Genomic DNA, 24,254 nt, shown 5'->3' with positions numbered 1-24,254 from the left:
TGCTCCCCAAGGAGCAATTTCCTTCTTCAGTCTCATTTTTAGTTGTAAGTTTAAAAGGTCATAGAAATCTTGGCTCATATTTTTTCTTCACAATTTATTTTTCTATCAAAACAATTCCTGAAAATCAGGGCAGAAGAAAGCATATCATTCTTCTCCTACATTAAAAAAAAATAAATAAATCTGTGAACCTTTTCTCTAAAGAAACTGTCATATTCAATTTTTTTGGAGGCAGCATATCTTAAATCGAGCAGCTGCTTAGCCTTTCCATGAATGAGAAAACACACCCACTTGGTCAAAGCACAGCCTCTCAAAAAGCAGCAGTTTGCACATGCTTAACCAGGCTTGCTAGGTTTCAGCCCATCGCATCCTTGCAGGTCAGGGCAGGCTTCAACGCCAGACCGAGCCTGCGTCCTTCTGAACCCAACTGTGGGCAGCACCAAGACAGTGAGGTCTTCTTGTGGACCTTCCCATTGGCATCATGTAGCCTCAAGATAAAAACCTCAAAGAAAAGAGGATGCTGCTTCTCATTTGTCAGGAGTCCTTTTCACCTGATGCTATTGGCTACTTCATCACTGAAGCTTTGAGTTATGTTTTGCTTGACTCAACCCCTTTTGTGATCCAGGTAACAAGAGATGTGTGAAGCAGAGCCTGCTCCTCTCCACCAGTGTGCCCCTATGGCCTGTGCTACTTGTGGAGACGTCCTGACAGCAGCTCCTCTGGGGGCAGAACTGGGTTTCTCACCGTGCTTGATCACAACTAGTACAGATACCAGATAGCTAAGGTCATTCTACAAAAGTCTGGAAATATAAAACATGGCTGCTTTTTTTTTTCTTTTTTTTCTTTAGGAGTTAGCAAGAGGTCTATGTGCATCCACATAGCCCTTGTTAAACTATATTGAAGCAAAGATTCAGCTTTTTCATCTGGGAAAATAATAGAAATGAATATCATTACATGCATCTGGTTTGTGGGAAAATTAAGACAAGGCCATAAGCCCTTAATAAGGCTAGGCATTATAGGCATACAGGGAGGAGATTAAGAGAGTACCAAAAACCAGTCTGCATAAAGTGATTTAGCATGGGCATACAGGAAGTACTACCATGCCCTTCCCTCTATAGGGTGACTTAGGGTCTAACAAACGAGTGGAGAGCGCCTTGCTCCCCGGACGTTGAAGTTAAAGGTGAGAAGATTTACTTCAGATTTACTAGCCCCAGACCCACAAAAAATCCAGCTCTCATTATTTTCAAGAGGGGCTGTGGTGCTAAATACGCCAAAGACACCTACCTCACTTTGGAGTGCCTGCCGTTGCTGCTGCTGAAGGCACCAGAGCGGTGTCAGCTGCACCCCGTGGCTCCAGCCCTGCATGCACCAGTGTGCTGCACCCCACCGGGAAGGGTTATGGGGTGGCCACTTAACACGAGCAATGCTCTCCTTCCACTCGTGGTAAGCAAAGCAATCTTATGGCCGCTTTGTGGCTGTCTATCTTGCTGCTGGGAGAAGACGTGCCCATGGTCATTGCTCCTTGGTTGTGCCTGCCCCTAGCTCCCGGCCAGCTCCTGCCTCCGATTTCCTACCACAGGGTACAGGAAGGGGTCTCATGGAGGGAGAGTGAGGCCTTCCCCTTTGGGAGGCTGCAAGGACTGGCTGGACAAACCTTTGTCAAATCTCTCACCTATGTACCATGGATTTTGGAGAGGAATGGTTGGAGAGAGGGACGTGGCTACAATGACACGCCAGCGTTTGGTGGGAGAACATCAAGGAAAGAGAGTGAGAGGGACTGTTACGGAGACTGACCAGAAATCAAGACGCTTGGTTGTGTCTCAACTGAGATCTTAAAAGGAAGAGCTCATCTCCTCTGCACAGACTGCAAAGGTGTGGTGGCTCCTGACTGCCAGGCTAGGTTTTGGTGCAGCTCCGACTGGTGATGCCCCAGGGTCCTGGCTGACTGCTGCTTCCTCTGCCATCGGGTCTGGCCTCAGCTGGGTCTGGCTGGTATGATTTGTGAGTGACTGTGACAGCCCCTTTCAGAGAAAAAAAAAGAATGCCGATGAAAAAAAGCATTACTCAATTACACAATACCATGGTTTTCATTTCAGTACTATTGATCCTTAGCCGCTCTTGATTGGTGCATAGTAGTTGCTCTTGAAGATCTACCATTGGGAAAAAAAAATATTTTAATACCACCAGTTCAGTCTCTGCTATAAACAATTAATTTCTGCCACGCTGTGTTGGGGCATAGCCAAGGAAAACCTGGATCCGATTGCATAGCTGAGTTCTGAATTTTACGGCCTTCATGTATCAGATCAGTAATTCACTGCTGCAGCTAACCCTGGATGAGCCCGTGGCCAGACTCTAAGCACCTATTTTTAATTTGGTGATTCAGAAACCAAGAAAAGCCAAATTCCCATGTGCTTTGTTTTCAGGTGTCTAAGTTGACATTGCTGGTGTTTTACACTGGAAGCTAGGGCTGCTTTAAAATTCCTTTTTCTTGTTCACACCACAAAGAATTCTTTAAGCAACTCTGAAGTTGCTTTGAGTTAAACATTTGATTTTGTGGAAAGTGTTTTGCCTGAATCCTAGATGCGTTAAAATGTCTTTACTAAAAACCAGAGATCTCCTTTAAGATTTTGGCCCTTGTAATTATTTTATTTTTGCCTAGTAGATCTCCCGAAGTCATTGTTTCCAATAAAAGTCACCCTTGCAGTAGCCAGGCTGGTTAATACTGCTAATCATAGGGTTACACTATAAGGAGTTCTTGATAGAAAAAAAGAAACCTCCAATATGTTCAGCAATTTTATCCCTTGCTGAGACAGCCTGGCAAGTGGCTCTTATGATGGGATGCAGAGCTGTAACACGGCATAAAACCATCAAAGGCAGAGACACCAAGGGGAGCACAGACACAATCAGCTCTCCAATTTCCAGCCGTCCAGGCTTCTGAGTTAAGGGAACTGATTGCCTCCAGCAGATCCTTTGCAGAGCTGCCAAGTTATTAGGGGCTGCTCAAGGAAACAGAGTGCCGAAGGTGTTCCCAGCGGCTGAACGCTCGCCTACTGCCCTGCATCTGCAATCGAGCTCCACTTGGGAGCTTTGTTAGCCGGTTTTCGCTGAAGCTGGTGGGAGAGAAAGCAAATCAGGGTTTCTTTGGGGCTGCCACTCTGTGCCTACATCTGAATGAGTTACAGCCTCACGGTTTGGTTTGCGACTGTGTTTTTCCCTCCCTAAGGCCAGTCTTTGGCTAACACCGCTGCAGGAGGATCCTTCTCATGAGATCCTTCCATCTCCTCTATCCTGCAGCCAGGCCTCTGTGCCTAGAGAAAGGAAGACTTGCTGATGCTGTCTGATCTTTTCATGGGGCTGTCCAGAGTCCAAGAGAGGTGTTCGCAATAGCAAGTGAAATAACAGAGAAGCAATGGCGAATAGTCAGTTGTCAGGATTTCCCTTCCTGGTTATAATTATCCGTGCAAAGCAGCAGAGTGAGGACATCCTCAGACCAGGCCCTGTGCAGACACACAGGCGGAGTGTCCCTGTCGCAGCGAGCTTAAGCCAAGTCGATAGGATGGGCAGCGTGTGGGGATGAGGCAGCTCACCCTGGGAACCAAGGTGAACCATGGCTCCTGAGTAAAACTGCCAGCAGCTCTTCCTGCTGCCACGAATCTGATCTTTTGGGTTCTGTACTTGCTCTTCAACTTAGGCAAAACAGGTAAAGTCAGGCCAGATGGGAAGCTTAGGTTACCCCAACCACACGTACTTTCTGGTGTCATTACTGCTATGAGTTCACTCCAGTGAAGCTGCCTGATTATGTGGGTACCAAGGAAGGCATGGAGAGAGGAGGGCTCCTTCAGGGAGTTATCCAGAGCTCCCAGAGGAACCCAGATCCCTCCCAATGAAAGGCAGGTGCTGGAGGTAGCCCAGATCTTTTCCACCGCTCTTCTTTCCAGGTGTCCGTGCTGGAGATGGAGGCGGAGATAATGCCCCATGGCATTGCCTTTAATGCTTTGTGCTGAAATCATTACCTGGAGGTGGTGTGTGTCCATCAGGTCTCAGCATTATCAGACGAGGACAAGACCCACAGGGAAGCCAAGGGCAGGGTGGGGGAGAGCTGGGCTGAGCAGGGCCAGCGGTGTGGATGCAGGCGCCCGCGTCCCGGGCCTCGCCCCCACTCATGGTCATTGTTGCTTCCCACTGACCAGCTGCCTGTGCTCCCCGGCCCACAAGCAAAATGGGTAACACAGCCCCCATTCAGCGGAGATTAAATGCCTGAAATGAGCCACACCTCCCAACAATTGCATCCTCCAGGAGGAGCAGCATTCAATAGCCAGGGAGCCCATTGATCCCTGCCATAAAGGAGGTGGGGGCCCGCGGGAGAAAGGCTTCACGCCGCCCCTCGCACCCGCTCCCACTCTCTGAGTCTCCCTCCTCCAATGTCCCCCTCTACCCACATTGTCGTCTCCCCTCGGTGGCATTTGCCTCCCCAGACAGAGACCATGGTCTTAAAAAATTCCCCCATTCTTCCTACAAGGCATCTCCCTCCTCACTGATCGCATTAGGACCATCATCTTACAACTCTCCCTCTCTGACAATTAGTTACTATCATTCACACTGTGCAATCAGCTGTTAAATCCTCATTTATGTTAATTTGAATGTGAATGTGCTGTTCAGCAAAATGTTAGATTGCCATGTTTACAAATATACTACAGGTATTTAGAAATTTAGATGATACAAAACATACTGCTTAAGCTACTTGTGATGCCAGTTTAAATAACTTAAGCCTATTTATCAGTTATTTAGCGATTCTTTGCACATACTACTGTTTTTCTTTATGCCACCCCTTGTCACACAAGCAAAAACATGCTTGCTTTTTAAAAAAATACATATATAATCTAATAACTGGTAATCTCAGTGATAGAATTTAATTACGTGTAACCTCCACACAGGTAAGGCGACTTAACTGGAACATGTTTTTCTAATCCATGAAAGCATTCTTTAAAGCTGGTGCATTTAGAAATAAAGAGGGAAATAACCTCTTTGGCTTAGTGGTGGTAGAAGCGCTACCTTAGAGACTGTAATATGTCCATGTGAAGTGATTTTCCCAAAGCCATTTCAGTATAATAAGCTCAAGAATTAGTTTCAAGTTAAAGTTTATCTCATTATGTGCTCTGACCTGTATGCATCTCACACTTCCCATCAAAAGCTGATTTCTTCTAATGGTTTTTCTTCAGTGCAGCCGGCAGGCTTAGGCCACTTAGCTGCACAAAACCTGCTTCTGATGCAGAAACTCTTCCCCCAGCCCTTGCTGGGACTGGCTTCCGAGGAGGTCCCACCTTCCACCCCACGGCAAGCAGCCGGGCTCTCCTCTGGGTAATTGCTGCCTTTCCATCTGGAGCACTGGGGTCAAGGCCACCCTGATTTTCTGTCCAAGGGATTTTGGCAGGCCCAGCTGTGCAATACACCCATGCTCATTCTGGACAAGGCCCTGTGCAGCTATTGCACACTGGCTGCTTTTCCTCTCCAATGTCCCTGCAAGAATCCAAGTTCCAGTCTTGCTATTAAATTTGATCGCTGAATGAACTGTTGCAGCAGTGGCAATTAGTCTTGCACTGGCACCCTGAAGTCACAGGTACTGTCACCACTGATCCTCCAGCATCAAAGCACTCCCAGAGCCTGTACCTCTGACAAGAAGGCAATAGGTGGCATTCCCTTAGGCTGTTGCCCGTAACAGAAATACTTTGGGGAAGCTGCTTGCTCATGGTTTTAGGCATGGCTGGGAGGTATCATTGGCACAGTTGGCAGCAAAATCTATGCAAGGAAGGAAGAAAGTTGTAGATGGCACAGAAGGTTTACTTGCCAAACATGTCTGTCTGACACAGCACCTTATCCTACCATTCCTCCACCCAAAGTGCATCTCAGCTAGTATGAAAGGAGCCATCTCAAAATGAAGATGTCGTTGAACATGAGAATAGCAAGTGCAGAGTCAGATCGGGTGACATGTTCACTGGAGAATGGATGTGGTTCCGAGTCAAACGCAGGTGAGTGTGAAGGAAAGGGTTATTCTTCAGCCTGTGAATGCTACAGTCAGTGCCACCAGCTTCTTGCTAGGTCCCCAGGTGCTGAAAAAGTCCCACAGCCATTGTGGAAAATTTCACTCCACTGGACATGGGGCAATGTCAGGGTGCGTTTGTTAGGGGGTAGTTTACTCTGTGCTTCCCTGCCGTTGTTTGGGGTGGGGAGTAGGGTTCAAATAACAACAACAACAAAGTCTGGTGATTCTTGTGGTGACTCTTGGTTGACAGAGAGTGGAAAAAGGAGGTTTGGCCTCCCTTAGATCTGTGGGTACCTGTGAAGGGTGGAAGTCGATCACAAAAGCTTCCTGCAAACTCAGGTCTTTGAGTGCTCCTTTGGAGTCTCTTTGCAGACACAAGAGCTTGCAGCAAGGAACTAGGACCAGCGAAGGAGAGGAATAGGACAGCACAGAGTTGCCATATGTAGACATAAGGAGGGTGAATGTAGATTTTAGGAGCGCCTAGAGCACTCTGAAGCAGGGCAGGAGGGTGGAGGAAGCCACACAGATGCTACAGGGTCTCTTCTCTTGGGTCAGGTGTATTCCCATCTTCCAACCTTTTGCTTGTTTGTTTTTGCAAAGTCGCCTGCCTCAGGGCTCCCTTATAGGATGGGGAATAACCTGTTGTGTGCTCCCAAAAGCCGGGACCGTCCCACACCTGAGCCATCATGTAGGCCACAAGGGCAGCCGAGGGGATGGAGGAAAGCTGGCTGCACTTTTGGCTGCAAAGTCTGCTGTCATCTGCTGTCATCTGATGTCTCCACTGCTCTTGGCCATGGCCCAGAGGAAAACAACACCAATGGAGCTCTCTTTGCAGCCATTCACCTCGTTAGTGTGTGCCGTGTGTCAGCCCCAGCCCTGGAGGCATTGGTGAAGCGCTGAGGCTTTGCGGCGTGTGGTGGAACGCAAGGCTGCAGCCTGAAGAGGCGTCCATCTTCATCAGCCTGAGGCCTCCTTCAAGCTTGTGGTACAGGAGCTGGCCTTGGCCTGATTTTTTAATACTTTCATGACTTCTCAGTGGAGTCCCCTCTCCTTTCTCCCTAGTGGGAGCTGTGAGTGCTGGGTGATGGTGACAAACAACTCGCTCTCCTTCAGCAGCCACCGGGGAGGGAGGGACAGCATGGCACAGCAGCACTTCAGCTGTCCCGTGGCCAGATTCTCAGCCCCGCAACTGCCACTTTTCATTAAGATATTGAGAAAATATACACATTTGTTACATTTTTTTGGAAACTAGAGCCATCTTTAAGGAAAAAGAAAAAAACAACAAGATTTTTAAAGATGAAAAGTCAGTTGTTCAGACAACCTTCAAAGTGCTCGACTTAATCCGCGGGGCCTGGTGCTGCTTTTCTCGGTGCGGATTCCCCCCCGCTCACACACCTTGAGACAAAGGCCAGGGCTGAGGCGGGGAGGGGGGCCGGGGAGAGGTTTTTGTGCAGGATGCGTAGCAAATTTATGCTAGAGACTGCCTGGAACAGGCTTCAGAAAATGGATGGAGTGTCTTCTGGAAGAAAAGGCCCCTAAGTAAACTCCGCCGCCATTCAGGAGATTTGCTCCGACACTTCACAAGTGGGGCGGGAAGAAAGGAAAATCTGCTGCCAGGTTTGGGGTGTTTATCAGCTCCCCTCCAGACACTTGACCCGGTGCCGGGGACCCCCTAATCCGCTGATCTGCATGCGGGAGCCTGGCGGGGCCTGGCCCGCGGTGGCCACTGGATGAGCCGGGGCCCCGTCCCCCCGCCGCACATTGTGCGCCTCTCACCTTCTACCGCCCCCGCCCCGCTCCCCCCAAGCTTAATTCTACTCACAGATCGTGAAATAAGTTGTTTGGGCTGGGTTTGCCGGGGGAATTGTCCTCCTAATGAAACGGCCCGTTCATTATACGGGGGTGGAAGGAAGGTTTAGCGCTCCCATACCCCAAGACCCATGCAGGTTAGCGCTGTGAGACCGGCGGGGGACAAAGGAATGAATAGCCAGCGCTGTCAAATCAGGCTTACAAACAGCTTGGCATACAAACAGTTACTGCTTGTGTGCATGTGGATTTAGGGTCCCCCGTCTCTTAATGGCCCAGATTTGTCAGTACAAATTGCCTTGCCCAGTGTTCAAACTGTTTGCCAAAGGAATGAAATGACCAAAAATTAGTTTGTTTTAGGAGTGCTTCCTCCCCTCCCCGCCACCAAAAGAAAAAAAAAAAAAAGGAAAAAGAAGAAAAAAAAGGTGGACGGGGAAGCATCCGCTTCGACGCTTGGCGAAGGGCAACCTGGTTTTGCCAGGCCCCCTGAGCTGCTTCCCCCTGCTTCTTTTCAAAGCAGCAGAAAGTCTGACCAAATTAATTCCCAGATCTGTGGGTTTGCAGAATGCATTTAAATTATTTTAGTGCCTGCTGATTGAAATTTTTTTGCAATATTTTTTACGTTTTTAATTGCACTGATCATTAACTGTCACTGTTTAGATTTATGAACTCATTTGTTCAGAAACTATGCATGAACTGGATAAAAACAGTTTGATTTTCATAAGGTAGGGTGACTTATTTTGACTAATGAATTGAACCAAGCAGAAATCCCAGAGTGAGAGTGCATTGTGGAAAATTTTCACCAGGTGATTTATCACCAGAGGGACACTTTAAATCTGGCTCAATTTTATTAAATCTGCCACGCATTTATTAAAGCCGAAGCAGGAATAATAGCTGCCTGCGATATCACATAATGACTGTCATTCCGCAAAGCCCCAAAATAGCCAGCCAAATATGTTTTTAAAGTAACAAACAAGGCTAATCTCAGGACGTGTTTGAAATAACTTGTGAGCCTCATCCAACAGGCATTTCACTCCCAAGTGCCTGTGTTTAAAACCCTCTGCCCGGGCATCAGCTGAGCCCCGTTCCCTGCCACTGGCTGAGCATCCGTGCAGCAGCAGCGTGCTCCTCACGGGGGGCTACACTTGAACTCCCTGCCACCTTCTTATCCTATGGAAAATGGATGCAGATAAACTTAAAGCAAGGTTTCTGGTGATGCACGGGGGGGTGAGCAGCTGCCTTTGGATCAGGGCAGCGATGGATGCTTCTGCGAGCCCATGTGCCCCTGGATCAGCCAAAATCCTTTTTTTTTTTTTTTTCCCAAGCCAGTTTGAGGACACGGTGGCAGTGGTACAGGTAACGCCAGGCCTCCATCAGGCTGGGTCTGAGCCCAAGCGGTGTCTCCATGCTGTCTGCAGTAGGTTGCTGCCAGCTTGCCCTGCAGAGGCTCACAGCCAGCCTGAAGCCATGGGGCTGCCCCTGTCTTGGAGCTGAAGCCCAAGCTTGTAAGCCGTGCTTGGTCGCACAGCACCTAACCTGGCGTCTCTGTAGTCTGTGACATGGCAAGGTCTTCCCTGGATGGAAAAGTTGCTGTCCCTCTTTGTCCTTTCCCATCTACAAGGACCAAGATGTAAGGGGAGAAGGGGTGGGAATGGGAGTGAATGAAATAAATAAAGCAGAAAGAGAAAAGACTGGGGAAAAGTTGAATGATGGTGAAAAACTGGAAGTGTGTGGGTTTGCTGGAGCTTGCAATGGGGTAGCAAAGAAGCTATTGCATTTTGGAAAGGACAGAAGGCTGTGTCCCTGTGGATGTCTGGCAGGGGAATGACAGATTTAATGGTGTTGTAGTATGGTTTTAGAGGGAAGTATTTTAATAAAATGATAGTGTTACTGACAGCTGACAATCTAAAGAAAAATAAAGAGGAAGGCACTTTGTTAAAGCCTTGTCAACAAATTCTTTTCCCCCACTTTTTAAACTCTTCAGTGGTAGCTGTGGTTACCCAGAATTTCTGAAAATCAGAGCCCAGCATTTAAAATTGTCCGCCCTAACAATAAGCCTTCCCTTCCCCAATTTGCAGACCCTTCAGAAAACAGAGGACTGAGAGACTTGCCAGCTGAAAGTCTATAGCCTTTGGACACCTGGTCATCCTTCAAAATGCTGCGGAGGCTAAAAGTTAAATGTATCCCAGCTTTTGCAGAAACACTAAAGAGTAAATAGCATTGTGTATATTTTTTTATTTTTTTTTTTGCCTAGTATCACATTAATGAGAGAAGACTGAGTTTTCTTTGTATATGAGGACGAGCAGTGCACCAAAGCACCCTGGTAACACTGAGTCACTGAAACGTTTTGTAACTATTTTCCATGCCAGTGTTGCTGAGCCTTTCATCATTTAATTTAAAGCATTCACATCCTCTTGATGTAAATTACCTTCTTATTTGTAGGCTTCCTGAGATCACTAGACATCACTAGCAGCATATGTACTGTTTATGCACTGTGCTATTAAAACAGTTGTGAACTGTGCTGCCATTAAAAATGGAAAGACAATACAGCCCGGTGTCGCTATTTTATGTTTATTAGTGTGAGGAAGAAGGGAAAATAGGATTTTTTTATTCAGCTGCAGCTAAAGGTCCATGCACAGAAGTTCAACAGTAAGATTTTTAAAATTCAAAACATAAGAATAAGCAGCACTTCATTGCAGAGTTGAAAGATAATTGTGCAATTAACTGTATGAGGTCAATAATGCCAGAGCTGGATGCTTCTGACAGATAGGGATAATCAATTCAGCCTCTGTATGAAAGGCTCAGAGGTAGCAATGGAAAAATAATACAGCACAAATGTTTCAGGGTTATAATGAACACCAGACAAATCATTATTGATTTTTTTTTTTTTTTACTTATTTTAAGTGCCAGCGCACAAGTATTTCTTTGATTAAATGTAGCTTTAGAATATTGCTGTAAGTTCAGTCTCTGTCCTGATCTAAGCAAGGATGTTAATTTAGAAATGTGGTAAAGTCTTCTCTTTGCAGTTTCAGTGCATAGGTAGCTGCCATGAAAATGGTCAGCAATGCTGTCCTGTCCTGTTCTGATGAGGGGGGTCATCCGAGCTCTCCTCATGTTAGTGGGCTTCCATACTCAGGTGCATCAAAATTTGTTTAAAAGTCAAAAGATGCTCAATGCTCACCGCAGCAATGTGGTAACACCAGAGGAAAATGAAACACCTTTGAGCCACCAAGAGCTTTCAGTCCTTATGGTTGCAGCCTGATGCTGCAGGTCGTGCCGTGGCCTCCTCCAGGTGTCTTCTGCATCTTGGGAAAGCTGGAGAGGAGCGGCCCTTGCTGCCAGAGCGACTCGAAAGCAGCGTCTCGCAACTTATCCCGTCCACCTGCAGTGCCACGGTCTGGCCATTAAAACAAACCTCGTCCTGCAAAACAATTCAACTTCAAGTGATTAAAAGGATTAATTTGGTGATGCTGCAATCAGAGCGAGAGCACGTGATTCATTATTCATCAATTACGGGTCTCATCCGCACACGGCTGATTAGGGTGCATCATTGCCTCAAATTAAGCACGAAAAAGATGTTTTAAAGCAACCATATGGTTCTACTTCAGAAGCAGTTAGCTTACAAATTGAGCACATTGACTAGTCATAACTATTGATGAATGAGGGAAGAGTGCACCAAATTTATTTAGAGAGTTCCCCCTCTGCTCGTGCTGTGTGTTGTTTTTTTTTTTTTTTAATGTGATCTAATGAATCAGCGGAGTCAGCTTTAATTGCTGACTCGCTCACCGATGAAAAAGAGAGCCTCCAAAAGACCCTTTTCCTCCTCCCTCTCTGCATCACTGGCTGGAAAAAAAAGGCCGGGGCGGATGATTTCTCCCCCTGGGTTGAAGGCAAACCCTTGCATTTCCTTTCTCTGTACCCAGCGGAGCAAGGTGGAAGTTAATCACAGCACAGGGGTCCGGCTGTGCCGCTTCCCCTGGGGGGCAGGCAGGGCTGTGCGGAGGTGCCACCACCACCGCACCACTGCTGTGCAAGGGACTGCGTGGCAAGACTGGCTCCTGGGGTGGGATAGGAGGTGCACCCAGCAATGGTTTCAAAATACATCACTGGATTCACGCAGTAGAGCCCAGGGCTTCCTTCCTGCAGTCTGTGGGCTGGGGGATGCTGCTCGTAGCCAGCTCGAGTCAGAGAAGAGATTCACGCTGGCTTGGGTTCACTGGGTGCTGGCTCAGGCCCTTCATCACCAGCAGAGCCAAGGGGGAATGCCAAAACACGAGAGAGGAGACTCCTACCCAGCCTGCTTATCCCAGACTATTAGGGTGAGAGGTGGCTTTCAAATTATAAATGATAATAAATTATAAATAATAAAAGTGCCTCTTTTTGCAATAGTTTGCTGTTTTGGGTAAAATTACCACCTGTTGTTCTTCCCAAGGAACCATCTAAATAAAGGAGGAGAGTCCTTCTGACCGTCAGTTTTCAGGACAGAGACTTCATTTCTTGTTTGTTTCTCCCCAGCTGAATCAAACAGTGGGAACTCCACATGTCTGCAGGCATTTTCCTCCTCTTGCTGCACTTGTGTAGTGGGCATTGCCAGGCATTTTGGAGCCCAGGACCAGGTAAAGGCAGTACGGGCCGAAAATGACGTTCCACGTCAAGTTCATTTGTTGTCATACACAAACTTGTAAAAAGCCTCACTTTCAAAATAAATTTGCAATTTTTGAAACACATTACAGTGACTTGATCTAATATTTGTTTGGACTTTTCACAGAAGCTTTTCAAATTCCTGTTCTTGTTCAGAACTGGAAAATTATTTAAACTCATAGCAATTCTTGAGGTTTGGGTGAACAGGAACACATCTAGCTTTACCTTAACCTTAAGTTGTGTTGCTGTTCTGTAACTACAGAACATAAACCAGTGCAGATTCTCTGGTTGTTTTCTCTCTCTTTTTTTTTTTTTTTTTTTGGAAGAATGAAGACATGTCAGGCAGCCAAGAATTTATCTGTGTTGGAAATGTTTTTTATAGGATTTCCATAGACAGAATGGGAATCAGAGTGATTAACCACTAAGCAAGTATTTTCCTCCTATTAAAGCAAAATACATATTTATATCGGTTTTTCAAATCAGAGTGGATCACATTTTCCTATGTGATTTTCATTTCTTTTTGAATCCATGGTATATGCTACAATTAATTGCTTCCTCCTGAAGCTTTAAATAAAAGATGGTTTCAAATCAAAAACAGCATCCATTAAATTTAATTAATTTCTCCTGCAGCTGGCCTGGTAAAGGGGCACCTGCTAATTGCGAGCTGTTGCTAAACCGTAGATCAACCAGACCATTCTGGTCGGTGCAGGGAAGGGCATTAATATTTTCCCCTCACATGTGAGCACTGTGGAAATTGCCACAGCAAATAAAGAAAAAAAACAGTAAGTTTGGGACAGCAACTACCTACATACACAGCACAGCATATTGCAGCCCTACCACCAGCAAGGATGCCCTGAAGACCACGCATGGCAAACGGGAACAGCTTGAGACACATTGCAGCCATCATTCACTGGTACTATCGCTGCCTGCAGCACGGGGTGCCACTGTCACTGTCTGCTCTGACTGTAGGAAATTGTATGCTCCTAGGAAATTTGGACACTCTAGCAGCAACAACGTAAGGAGTTTTAAATATAACACGGCCAACCCGCTCTGATGGGAGAACCCCTAACCATTTGCATTTCCCCGCTTTTATGGCTTGATTTTGTAACCTTGTCATTAATAATGTTTTTGCCTCATTCCCGTGTTTTCATTGTATTGATTAAGAGAAATAGGAGAAAGGTGAGGGAGGAAAATAAACTGCATGTTTTTGGTGTATCTTGGTATATCTTCCAGCGTTTACGTCGTTGAACTGTTACAGAATTTTTGAAGCTAATTCTCAACACATACACACCTCTGCGAGCTATGCATATTTCTCCACTCTGGCTTAAATAGTATGAAACTTGGTCGTATGAAATAATTTTTCCTTAAACTTGTATTACTTCACAAGTACAGGAAATAAAAACAAGCAAGACTTATCAAAGCTGTGAACGTGTATACGGCATTGCTATCCAAAAGTAAAGGAGCGCCTTCCCCTTGTTTGCATAACTCAGAAAACAGGCAGCAGACTTTCCTTAAATTTTACACAAATGGCTTCTTGCATCCAGGGTCAAAAAGGATGCTTTGGTACGAAGGAATTTCCTTGTCAATTTCCTTGGCATTGCTCCATCACCTTCCTTCTGTGCTGGTGCCTGTGATAGACAGGCAACGGGGTAGCACCCTGGCTCACTCCCCTTTTTTGTTCATTTTTGGACCTAATTCTCACTCACCTCAGGACCTTCTACACCTTTGTTAGGTGTGCGAAGTGCCCTGCTGCAAACAAAGCTCAGGCCTTCCCAGGTACAGCACATGAGCAGTTTGTTGGGCTCTGCACATTCCTGTGTGGCTTTTCATGTCCACACCCATGCACCACTGGGCAAGGAATTAGCTCAGTCACTGGTGGAACAGAGACAAGGGTTTTGGTCTGTGATGAACATCACTGCAGGGCTTACATGTAAAGTTGACGCTTTTGGTAAAATGCTGAGCCTGCTGATGGTAGGAATATATTGTTTGCTTGACTACTTTTAAAATCAAATGGCAACAGATTGGGAAACCATGCCGGGTGATGAAACATAACTTTTTGATATTTTGAGTAAAGGTGCCAAATGCCTCTTGTACAATAGTTTACTCCTAGTTTGCGAATAAGGCACACCACTGATGCAGAGACACTTGAGCTAGTGCTAAACCTCATGAAACTAAATGAAGCAGGAGGAAGCCATGAAAAAGCAGCAAGCGAACATGTTATCACAAGTGACGCTGTAATGCAGCCATGCCCAAGGTACAGATGAGTACAGATCTCAAAGGCACAGTCAGCTCTTGGCCTTTAAAACAAACAAGCAGGTACATAGATATAGAAGATAAATTCCCGACAGCTTAGTAGACACAGAACTTGAATATTTTAGATTGAAAGCCAAGCTGCATCATGCCATGAAGTAAGTGCAGGCCTCCCTGTATTACGAATGGTCACACAACAGACTAAACATTACAGTTGCCAAGCCATGAAATATCACAGAGTTAATTTGAGTAATATAGGCATGAAAAAAAGCAGTTAGTGTAGACATGGACATTTCCTCCGGGTATTACCCCTACAGTTCTTTACACAGCCCCTTTCTCCCCTCAGGCTGCTTGGCCTGTTCCCAGGCTTTCTGCTCGGCAGACTCCTTGCCCTGCCACGGCCCCAGCTCCTTCCCCAGGCAGACTGAGCCCCCAGGCCCGGTGCCGGGGGTCCCACCTGGGCCGTGGGTGTCCTGGAGGAGACTGGATTCTGTGATAAAGAGGCATAAGTTTATAGAGTTAGTTTTGTGAGTCAAGGACAGAGGTGCTGCAGCCATGACCAGGGCCAGCTTCCATAGGGTGCCCATGGTGGTTGCACTTAGCGGGCCATGGCAAAATTGGTTCTGTCTCTCTGATTTGCGGTGTGATGTTTGACCTCTGTTTCATCCAGCTGCACCAGATATACACACCTGCGTGGTTACAGCCAGCGCCCATGCACCCCTGTTCTGGCTTAAGGCATTTATTTTCCTTCTGCTTTTCTTAAAACATGGGAGAAAGCAAGGGTGGAGAGGAGGCAAACACTTGCAGTGCTCAGATCCCCACAGTTCAGCCTCTTTCACAAGAGGGATGGGGGGACCAGTGCAAGGGATCTCCAGTACAAAGTCCCAGGGATGGATAGGGGTGTTTCCTGTGGTGAGGAAAGGAGCCCTCTGCCTGAAGCTGAGAGCAGTTTGCTGCTCAGACTGCTTAAGGATTGCCAGTTGCTGCTTGGTGAGTGTGTTCAGTAGCAGGCAGGCTTTTATAATAGGTTTCTGCCTCCAGGCGTGTGTAACATTTGCTTACTACCATTTTGCAAAGGATAGGCCAATATTTGTTATATTTGTTACGTTTAGGATTTAATTAAAATTCCTTAAAAGTAAAAAATAAAGCACAGAAAACGTCTATGTGGAAGAAGGTTTTCCCCTAACAATGATACATTCCTTCTCTTTCCTCTTCTTCACCCCCCAGCATTTGAGTTGTTTCCAGACATGAACAGACATACCTTTGCAACACACCAACAACACGGGGCAATGCTGTAAACCCGTTCTGAAGGTCAGGAACAACAGATGCGTGAGGATTACATTTACTGCACAGTGGCCCAGGTGTGTGTGGCACACTTGGGAATCCACCAAAGTCAGCTTCATCTCATGTGTGGTACCTCCGGAGTCCACAGGGGTCAGACAGTCAATATCTCCAGTTAGTCCATTGCTGGCAGAAGGTGCTTGTACTTACATCCATAGGAGGCCACCCCTCTGTGGTGAAAACACTGCAGCCATAGCTGTACGTGCTACCTGTAGGTGCTGCAATAAGGTCAGCTTCTTCCAAGCAATCTTTGCCTCACCCGGTGCTTACAAGCAAGGACCAACAAGCTAGGTGATGTGGTCTGACTTTGCTGCACATCAGTTATTTCGCATGAAGTGCTTGCAACCGTGTTCTTAACCTGGTAACCCTGTCAGGAGGAGTGACCCTTGCTGCTCCCACAAAGAAGGGACATTTGTTTCTCATTTACTGCTGAGTAAGAGCCCACTTGCAAACAAATTGCCACGAAGCAGCTGTTGTGCTGCACGTTAGTGGCCCAGGTTGATTTACAGCAAATTGTCTGTCTGTCAATATCTCCAGAAGAGAGCCTCTTTCCAGGCAGTAATATGCATGTCTTGTTAGTGCAGCTCTTCTGAATTTAGGAGCTGAGACCACACTTGAAACACAATGTCATCCGGCAGTTAAATCACAAGAAGTGTTCACTCTGTAAATAGTGGCATAATCAGAAAAGTTTGGGACTGCTGAGTTAGTTCTAGCTAGAGCCGAGTTCCCCATAGAGGATCAAAAATGGGATTTCCACAAAAGTTTGAAAAAATCAGCAGAAAAAAAGAAAGAAAGAAAGAAAGAAAGAAAGAACGAACGAACGAAAGAACGAAAGAACGAAAGAAAGAAAAGGAAAATGACAAACACAAACCTTTTGCTTTGATCAAGATAGAAGTGTTTTGTTCCATTTTTAGGTAATTTAACTTTAGAATAAGTGTAGTAAAAGAAATGCCTAGGTAATACCCATTTGAAATCTCCCAGTATAAATAATAAACACTTCTTTTCCCAGAGAGTTCATATCTGTGTAAACCTGGCATAAGCTTGTGACATTTTGCGTGTGCCCCAAGTGTGTATCCCAAGATTTTTCCATTTAGTCACTCAGTTTTGGGAAGTTGTGGAACTGGATAACCATGTACCACATTTACTGCCTGCGCTCAGGCTGCCAGGTTGTGCAGAGGAAAAGAGGCTGTGGAGATGGACCCGGCACATCCTTGGGCATCCCGCCTGCTCTTATTCTGGAGTGCCAAGGGGAGAAACAGTGGTGGCAGCATTACATAAACTGGACGAGAACATGGGAAGGGTGCGTCATGATTCATCCGTCTGCTCGTACAGGAGCATTTCAGGGACCATCTGGGAATGTCTGAGGCTTGCAGGGGCTGCTGATCTCTGCGGGGCTGACGGCGAGCCAATCCTGCTCATGTTTCGCAGCAGAAGAATAGGAACTAACTGCTAATGTTCAGTTTCACCCCAAAAATAATCAAGTGTCAATCACCGGCTGAGGATAAGCGAGCGGGTGGCAGCAGGGAGGTTGCTCTTCCTACCATATGTCTTTTCTCTTGCTTTGGATCCACGCTGGCATTTGTGAAGTGTCAGTACTCGATTCTTTCCATTACCTGGTTTTAATTAACCCCCTAAAGCCCCTTTGTGTGGCCGGTGATATCAGCCAGGGCTCTGAATAGAAGCCACCCCTGTCAAAAAATTTTGGAACAAGCTCCTCTTGAATGGGCCCAATGAGCCGGGGGACTGTTTCCTCCTTAATCCCACATTTAATAGCACGAGCTGGGGACAATAGGCAGCTTCTCCAGCTTTTTGCGGCTTGATTCCCTTTGACACATCCAGCCCTCTTTTGTCCCCCCGGCGAGGACACGCCACCTCCGCGTGCTCCGCACGGGATGAGTGTCACCGAGATGAAACGGCCTCCGACAGCCTCAGCCTCCAGGCCCAGGCTGCTGGCTGCCTCGCTGCCTCCGTAGCTGTCTGCGTGTGGGATCGGAGCAAGAAAACCCAGATGCCGCCCTACTATTTTTATTTTTTCCTATACTCCTGTAAGGATGTGTTTTCATGAAGGAAGTCAAGGATTATAAGATTTCGCCATGGCAACATGCTATTACGAATGCAAATGCAAAACTGGAAAAGGTGGAAGCCTTAATTTCTGATAATTAGATGACAAAAGCATATAACGTTACAATTTTTTCATATACTTTGAAACTAGAAAAATCGTCCTCTGTCATAGTTATCTAAAGAGCTATTTTTCTTCAAAAATAGTGGTTTTTTTGTTTTGTTTTTCTGGAGAAAGTGGAAGAAACCAAAAAAAAATCTATTTTATTTTATTTGTTTGAGTTGTGAGATTTAAAACTTCACCCCAAAAGTGGCTATATCTGCATGCCTGTCTCTGTTTTGGGCAGGCTTTTGCCATCCAAAAGGTTGAGTAAAAGATCAGCATGATCATCAGCCTGGGATCTACATTTTAAATCAGGAGACTTCACAAGCAGAAGCTGTTCCACCAGCTATTTGTATTTACAGCATTGGAGCTGATCGCATGTTCATTAGATATTTCTTCAAATGCTTGCTGCATGTAGAATAAGTGGACTAATTAGGTTTAGTTCTGAAAAAAAAAAGTCTCAGCACACACATATGTGGCTAAGTGTAAAATGCTGAGCAGCACATGGTACAAAGAACACCTGTTAGCATCTTTATTTTCTTGTCCATCAGTATTTATCTTTGCTTATCAAAAAACAAAACAAACCAAAACCAAAACCAAAACCAAAACAACAAAACAAAACACAAAACCCACAACACATTTAACTAGCAACACAGAAACAAGGAATGACCAGTCTTGGTGTCAGAGTGCTCCTACCGCAGGAAAAGAAGACAAATTTGAATTATAGCATATACTGATCCAATCTACTTTTCACATAAAATAAGAAAAACACTATGAAGTCACTTGTCTAGTGCTGGCCAAAATTTTCATGTGAAAACATACATGTGTATGGACTCTGCTTTTGGGTGGTATGCTTAGGACTCTATTAACAGACCTTGTTTTCATAGTAACAAGTTTTTCAAGGAAATTTTCTTTCCAGAAAACAGGCCTGGCTACCAAAGATGAAGATAAAAATTAGTAATATCTCCCCTAATTTGTCTGCATACCGTCCAATCAGACTTTTTTTTTTTTTTTTTTCCACAAGCTATTCATACAGCCCTCTTTCAAGGTCCTTTTAAAAATAAATTTCTTTCATGATGCCTGCAAACTCTCATCCTGCCCTCAGAGGATTTTTTGCTAATTTGTTGAAGACCACACACATGAAATCAAATGCTTTTGTCATTTGTTTCTCATTGTACCCACTTTCTAAAAGAAAGCATCGCCTGCGTTGTCTGATCATAAACATTGAAGTTTGCAATCTGGCACATTTCCAAATGTTCATTTTTAAGGGCAGCATTTTAGATAATTGTCGAGCTTCACGGTAACTATCAATTATATGACTAGCTGGAAGCACTGACACTTTCCTGTGGTCTGATATACCTTATGTTCTCCTACTGGACAGGCCTTAAATCTCTTTGTGGTTTTAAGTCCTCACCAGCTCAAGCAAGGCAGAATTTCATTCCATGACTTTATCACTTGTAAGTATATCCAGTGGTAAAAATGTTCCCTTTAAAGTGGTGTTATTAAAAGCCACACAAATGGGTATGCATTACTGAGAGTTATTAAGCCTTATTCCAGAGGAGAAGAGAAATATTGTATGATACATGCTGCCAGCTGCACAAGTACAGCTTGTAATCACAGTTCTCATGTTAAACAGTTATTCTAGCAACCATTTTCTGTCCAAGCAAATGCAGAAGCATCACCCACCTAGGTGCCAGAGGCCAAGTGCTTCAGCGTTTCCTTGCCTGTTAACTCAATACCTAGCCCCTAGGTGCTTGGGTTCTGACATGAAATCTCCACTGCTCAGCTAGGCACCCAAGCTTCCTGTATGCGGAAAGAGTTTTGGTTTGGGGATGGGACACAATTCAAGCAACCAATCTGCTTAAGTCAGCCAGTAATGTGCTGAAAAGGTGTGTTTGAAACAAGCTTCAAGCACTTCACTTGAACAATCCTATAGGTGTTAGCTCTATGCCAAAACAGGCTTACCTGGCACTTGAATATTGGCCAACTTGCTCATATCAAGTAATCCTGAACCCCACTACTCCCATTTTTCTTTGCTCAGTATTATCTGTGTAAGGGCACCCAACTACACTGACTCCTTCAGCTCCATCCTGATCTGACTGACCAAGGACACAGCTGCTGTTGGGCAGACAGTGCCCTTGTTGTGAAAGAAGGGGCTCTCTTCATGGTCTTTTGTACCTGCTGTCTGCAGAGGATTAAACATTGTTTGCGGGCCCCTCAGCTGTTTCTTCATCTCCCCTTTCTCCTTTTTCTTTGTTGTCCATGAGCTGCAATGTCTAGGATGCCTCACTAGCCTGAAGACTAGATTATAAGATACAATACATCATAAGAGGAAAGTAGCTGTTTACCGTAAGATGGTGGGACCCATTCCCCAAGCTCTTCTCTCATCCTCTCCAACACCCCAGATGTCCCTGTGAAACTTCCCCACTGGTGCCCCAATGCCCAGGCATCATCTTGCTGAACGGGCCAGAAGAGCTGGCAAGGGGAAATCCAAGTGCAGAGCTCCCAAGGGAACCTAGACATGGGAGACACTCAGAAAGATTCAACTAGTAAAGGAAAAGACAATGAAAAATGTGGCCAATGATGTTCTCAAACCATAAAGACTCCCACAGTCTGCAGGCATTAAAATATAAATTTTAATAGATTTCTCGTGATTTCGGAGAAATAACTTAAGATGTGCTTAGGGCCAGTGTACTCTCTCACAGCAAAACAATTATCTGTGCAATAAACTTAAGCTAACGGAGTCATCTTGTCTATAAATAGACAGCTGGCCAAGTAAAAGTGTAAGGGGCTGTTGCCTCCTGAAAGATGACAATCCAAGATAATATAAGCCAACCTAAAAAGATGTATATCTATAAAGTAATGCATATACTTCCTATGAAATAATTTGAAAGAATTAACTTAATTATTTCCTAGGAAAAAAATTTGAAAGAATTAACAAATTTGAATACCATCCTACCTAAAATTTCTCAGATTTCTTCCCAAATGCTCACAACTCACTGTTTTTGAGACAATCCCTCTTATTGTGTTGAGATCTGTCCCTGCCAAGTACAAACGAAAAAGATGGGATTTCATCCTAAAAAGGAAGGAAGGTCCTCAAAAACATTAAATTAATCTGAAGGAATGAAATGAAAAAGATGTTTTGGTATTAATAACTGAGCTGATGAAGGCTATATGAAGGGGTATTTCAAAGAACTGGCAACATACTGGAGTAGCAACAACCCTGTAAGTCAGGTGTGCCTCCATACTTGACTCCAGTATCTGTAGCAAAGCTAGCATGATGTTCAGTTTTGAGATTTTTAAAGGGATTTTTTGTGATTTCACTTTCCACAGATTGCAGCTGGGAGTTAATAAAACCTCCAAGTTTGTAAAATGTTTGTATTCTCTGGAGTTTCTGGCTTCCTGAAAATGAACTGTTCTCAATAATCAGCTAGCTGATGCCCTCTGTCTTCTGGGAATAAAGTGTATTAGTGAGGTCCTTTTAGCTAGAATAACTTCCTACTTTCTGATGATCCAGCTGCTCCTAATTTTCTGTCCTGGATGGATTTGTAACAGCAGCCTGGTAGGAACGAAAGTACTAGGAGTGCTGAGTGGAAAGTCAGCCTGCTGATAGGATTTGTTATCTAGCTGGGTGTCAGTACTGGATGTGTGTTTGTGATCCTATAAATAGAAATAGATCTGGGTCTAAAATTAATTAATCTGAAGAGTCCTAACTAGGAATGATTTAAATAAGAAGCAAGAAACATTTCTCCTCAGTGAAAAATAAATGTGCACTATTTAAATGCCATTCTTACCTTGAATAAAGAGATGAAGGTGTGACACAAAGGGAATGACATATTATAGAAATTCTGCATGATATTTGGTTCAAGTGTACTGCATCAACATGTTAAAATTACTAGAGACTGCTCATCAGGAAAAATGTGATCATTTCCAGCATTCCACTTCAAACATAGAAATGTATTAAAACGATACTCAGTGCACCAGTAATGAGATTTATTAACCCAGAGGTGAACTTTTAGAGCTTTAGTAAAACACAGAAAGAAACGATGAGCATGGTCCCCAAAATTGGAACATAATGCTTGTATGAGTGACACACTTTTGGTTTGGTTTTGATTTCTTTTTCTCTTTTTATTCTTTTTTTTTTTTCAGGAGATTTTAATGGCAATGAAAATTATTTGCTTCCTACTAGTATCACTGCCTCTGAAAGGCCATGGATTTTCCCATGAGCATATGGTCAAAATGCTGTCAGGAATGCCTCTTGCTTCAGCCAACATCTTAACTCCCACTGAAACCACTGAGTCTTAAGCACCTGCTGCTTTGTCTTCCTGACCAAGCCACAAGGCCCTTCCGCTGCCCCTTTGCTATAAGTCTTGCTTTCATTTTAATTTCTTGTCACTTTCAAGCACACAGATCCACACAGCATCTCCCCTGAACCAGGAATTTAGGAGGGCAATTCCAAAGATTCAGGGAGAGACAGAGGGGCACAGCATTCCCTCAGTGTCCCCCCTGGAAAAATACCCAAGCCCACACCTCCCTGTTCCTTAATTAAAAAAATAAATAATAATAATTAAAAAAAAAAAAAAACAGGGACAGGGAAGGGAAGGAAAAGATACATGATCAGCAGTGCAGCCTAATGGTCAATGTGCCTCACAACTCAGGCTGTGCAAAACCGAGCCTGGGAGGATCAGCTCAGGGTACCGAGGTCCCACCACCTGCTCTGGCCCTGGCTGCAGTAATGCCCTGGAGAGGGGCAGTGCTCAGGAGCCCCAGGCAGCACGTAGCTCCAGCCAGGCACATCCAGTGCCAGACGAGGCAGCCCTGACAGAGCTGGGGCAGCTACAGGCACCAGCAGCTTGGCAGACCTGATCCAAAGCTCCCAGAAATGCAGCAGCAGAGATTACCCCATGTCCCACGCCACCAGCGAGATGCTCCAGGGAGGGCCTGCCCCGGGGGAGACTCCCCGAGCATCTCTTCTCAGCAGTGGCTGCTTGACGTGTGCCCCTCCAGAGCCTCCCAGTCTGTGATGACAGAGTGAAGGGTGGCCAGAAAGAGGAAAACTCAAGACATCTCCGGTTTCTCCCCCGCCATCTGTGTCCTGTCCCAGCCGGGGGGCAAGGCTGAGGGGAGCCGTTCGGCCTGCCCTGTGCTGCTGGGGGGCTTCAACCACCAGAAACATCTCCCCTGGGTGCTGGGGAGCTGCTGTGCACTGGTGCCAGCGATTCACGTGCAAGAGGGAAGTTGCTGCACCGCAGATGATCTGGCATCACTGCTGCATGAGGTTTGCTGCATCCAATCGCTCATTAAATAGCACAGATGAAATCTGTAACACACCCTGACTGATACCAGCCAGGGATCTGACCTTTCCTTTGCCGGAAGAGAGGCTGTCACTCCCAGCAGGCCCTCTCTCCAGGCCTGCATTTATTTCGGAGGGCACAGGCCGTGCCCACCATGCCACGCATTTCCAGCCCTGCCAGAGCACGCGTGGCCACAGCGCAGAGCCAGCAGCCAGGCCACGAGTGCCCTCTGCCGCATTCCCCTTCTGGCTACACGCACATCCCCGCTTAAAGGCTTCGGAAACGAGTTTTAAGGGAAAAGTGTGGCATGCTGGCTCTTCGGATGTGTTACAGGTGCACACATACCTCAATGCACACACACTTATTTTGCTGCCTGCCCTGCACCGCAATGTTGAAAGGACAGGTGAACTCAGGACGGGGTGTTTTTAGCTGCTGTAACTTGTTATCCTTGAAGGCACACAGACGGGAGCAGAAATCAACTTTGGAAACAGTAGCCTAGCTAGGAGCTTTTTGCTGACTGGAAGTTTTGATTGCTTTCCCCCTCAAATTTGCATTCCATTCTGTGTGTTATTTACTTGAAAGATAAAATCATCCCACAGTACTGGAAATCCCTCTATTTACACTAATTCCTTAATTTGCTGCTTAGATCTTCACGATGTCTGTCATGTCAATTTAGCAGGTTTTTCAAACCAAGTCTATGTCTGCATGGCGTTTTGCAGGCAAA

Source organism: Anser cygnoides, chromosome 1, assembly GCF_040182565.1.
Source record: "Anser cygnoides isolate HZ-2024a breed goose chromosome 1, Taihu_goose_T2T_genome, whole genome shotgun sequence".
Classification (NCBI taxonomy): Eukaryota; Metazoa; Chordata; class Aves; order Anseriformes; family Anatidae; genus Anser; species Anser cygnoides.
The sequence above is the reverse complement of the archived record's forward strand: the minus strand, read 5'-3'. Positions refer to the sequence as shown.